We start from the raw sequence: 3,712 nt of genomic DNA, 5'->3' as shown, positions 1-3,712 counted from the left end.
TTATCGGGATTATCCGTTGACTCGCGTAGGAACGAAAAGTTTCATTAGAGTCGCGGCATTGGATTCTGCGATTCTGAATTCAAAGCGCCGACTGCTCCAACTGCGACGTCCTGTATATCCATGCCCGCGCGCTCCTACGTCTGGATATAGATTGGACATTGCTAACGAGAAAGAATATGTATAAAAGCAGCCAGAAAGCACGAGTTTTCTAGCACTTTCATTACGCCCCGGCCGGAAATTTCGGACGTTCCGCACGAGGAAAAGGTGAAAAAGAGGGAGGAGTGCTCGGTAAAGGCAAAGCGCGCGCGGTCAAAGACCGTCGGATAAAGAAAGAAATATGAGCGTGAAAAGAGAAGAGAGACGGCAGGTAACGACGAAAAACGGGATGAGAGGAAGAGAGGAAGGACGAGAAGAGGGTGAGAAATGGCGTACAATGAAACGGTGCTTTCTGAGGACGCAGGAACGTTCTCGCACCGGTCCACATCGACATCCTCTCCGCGTACAGAATAATCATAACAACAATAATAACAATACTCCCTCGCGATGGGCGACAGCAGATTCTCGCGCGGATTTTTCTTCAGGAGAAACGTCGTGCGTTCCATGTCCCTCCCCTCTCCGTCCTCTCCTGCTTCTTCTTCGTCTTATTTCTTCATTCATTCATGGAGCAAGAACTCTCGGCTGCTGGGCTTTCGGAGGAATCGGTAAAATTGAAAGAGCGAGAAAGATCGATGGAGAGGGGAAAAAGAGCGCACGGTAGTTTCGCCTTCGACAATCGGGACGCAGAGAAAGAACCGAGAGAGCCCTTTAAAACCTGTATCGACGGAATTCACGTGACGTCGATAGAGTCGAAGAAGAAAAAAGGGCGAACCGAAAACTCATCCCTCGGGAGAGTGTGCACTACGTATGTTATACGTCACAGAACAAAAAGCCGCTCGTGACACACGCTTGCAGCGTATATCAGGGCAAACCCTCGCGGAACGCTCGAGTATTTCTCTTCCTCCTTCCCTTTTTCCGCAATTCAACTTCGCAGAGATTCACTCATGATCGAGCCATGATACGCGAGTGGTATTCGAGCGCATCGATTTCGTGACAAAATCATTAAAACGAAACTCAAGTAATTGGAATATAATTTATGGGCGCTGATGATTGCCTCCGATTGTTTTAACCAACGTAACACCTGAAGAGCTGCTTTTTTCGTGCAATCTTTTTCGGAGCATACGAAGAACGATTCTGAAATACGAAGTACGAAATCGACGCAGAGAGAGAAAGAGAGAGAGAGAGAGAGAGAAAGACTTTGAAAATGTATTTTTCCTTTCCTCTTTACAGGAAAGACAAATTGCATTTGTTATTGCATCATTTTTAGTTGTCCCAAGTTCTCATGTGCTGGAAGAATGAACCGAAAAGCCTACGAGCATTTCGTCCGGAATCCACGCTTTTCAACGTTCCACGTCGCTCCGAGTCACGCGATAATTGGAGGCTAAAATTTTTGAATCGCCTTGTACAGCGTTGCGTCGGATCGCGATAGATATAACCCGCGAGAGCCTCTCCTCTCTCTCTCTCTCTCTTTCTCTCTCGGACTCTATGTCTCGCGAGGTCTCGTCGTTCCGCCTCGATACCGACCCGATACACGTACAACTCGGGGACCGGCGGGCAGGCGAACCCGAGCAGGCGGCAGGCAGCCAGAGACCGAGACTCGCACCCGCCAGCCTGCAGGCTGCAGCAACTCTACGTCGTAGCCTGTGAAACTTTCGGAGCGAGAAGAGAAGCGCCGAGCTTTCTCTCTGTCTCTCTCTCTCTTTTTCTTTCTCGCATGCTAGCGAGATGGGGGAGAACTGCGAACGCGAGAGCCTCTCTGCGCGCGATCAATTTTCTCTCTTTCCTTCTCTCTCTCTCTCTCTCTCTCTTTCTCTTTCATTTCTGTGCTCCCTCAAAGTTTCACGCAGCCACGCAATCTAACCAACCAGTATTATATACGCGACACGACATATTATCGCTGCGCAAATATATGCCAGCGCACCTTCTTTGGAATTCGGAACTCGGATCGAGGCGAGCGAACTGAGAAAAGGAAGCTGCTCAATTAGATCGAAGCGACGGATGCGCGTACACTCGAGGCGAACTAGTGGCCAAGTTTTGGCTGATTTCATATTCGCGCACGGACTCGATCGAGGAAATATTGCATTTGTTTTTGAGAGCGAGATTTTGTGAGCCGTGCAACAGGAAGAACTGCAGTTTCCTCGATTCGTTGCTGCTTCCGAGCCGATTTACGATCGTGCATCGATACGAAACTTTGTAACTCGAGTAAGCAAAGTAACGCGGGTGAATTCGATTAATCGATTCGTGCCCTCGACGCTATCACTTCCCGGTAATCGCGTGAGTTAAACTGTTCCAGCGATACCGACACATTTTAATGTTCTTTTGTGAGCTCCTCCCGTCCCAACTTTCGAGCAGAGCCAACAGATTGCTCTGGTCAGAGCGTGAGCGTGGAGAAAATTGAGTTCGCGCGCCTCTTAATTCAATATCGCATCCCATCAACTTTGATATTAAGTGCGCGTCGTTTAACAGATTGCGAGTTTACGGATCGTTTGTATACAACAAGTATCTCGGTAATATTTTAGAAAGTTGAGTACGATTCAGCCGCGTGTTTACTCGCGCCTCAACCGACACACCGAGGAAAATCAAAGTCAGAGTAATCAGAGACGCGACAATTAAAATTTGAAGGGACTATTGATTCGTGCAAAAAAGGGATGATTTTTCATTCGATTTACGTGCTCGCACAGAAATCGTCGTCTACGGCAAAAGTTTTCGAGTCAAAGCTCGTCGCAACCGCAAGATTCGCGTGGTCGCGACTCGCATGAGGCATAAGTAAAAAAAAACAAAAAATATCGCACGAACGTATAGAGATTCTCTTCTTTCCGGTGTAATTTACGCGTCAATATCTTCGGTGGGCAATTGATTATACATAAATATATATATATAGAGACGGAGGCATGGGAATGTCGGTGTGTGAGTATTCTACATAAGTTTTTATCTCGCTCTACCGAGAGATATATAAAGAGGGTCGTAAAGGGAGACAAGAAGAGAGCAGATAAGGCGAGTCCACGCGCGGTCGCGTCTTGACTCTCGCGTCTCGTCTCTTCGTCCTCTATATCTCGAGAGGACTTTTGGGACGCTATGTATATGACGCGGGTTTCGCGCGAGCGCCTCTCTCGCGTCGTAGAGGTTCCGCGAGATGGGTCGGATACACGTGAGAGAGATGGGGACGGAGAAAAAGGAGAGAGGAGAGAGGATAGCAGTTGAGAGGCGAGACGGGCGTGTTCGTTGGTTCGTTGTGCTGCTGGCTCTCTGGGGCTCTTTATGTAGCACATAGACGTTGCCCTGGCGTTCGTTCGTTGCCGCGGCTCTCTCGCTCAGCGTGTGACGCTCAAATTACCTCCGTTCTTTCTCTCTCTCTCTCTCGCTCTCGCTCTTCGTCTTTTTCTCGGTGCTCTTGCTCGCTCTATCGTTGTGTGCTGAGCGCGCGCCACCCTGTCGTCCCCCTTTTTCGCCAGGCCAGAGAGAGTAAGAGAGAAAGTGTGTGAGCGTGTGCGTCTATGTGTGCGTGTGTACGTGTCTCCCTCACGACCCTCCTCCACCTTTTACTCCTCCCGCGCGCCCTCTGCTTGTCCGTTCGCCTCGGCGCGCCTCTACGACGTCGGCTCTCTACGGCTCTCTT

Source organism: Venturia canescens, chromosome 4, assembly GCF_019457755.1.
Source record: "Venturia canescens isolate UGA chromosome 4, ASM1945775v1, whole genome shotgun sequence".
Lineage (NCBI taxonomy): Eukaryota > Metazoa > Arthropoda > Insecta > Hymenoptera > Ichneumonidae > Venturia > Venturia canescens.
Note: the sequence above shows the minus strand (reverse complement) of the source record.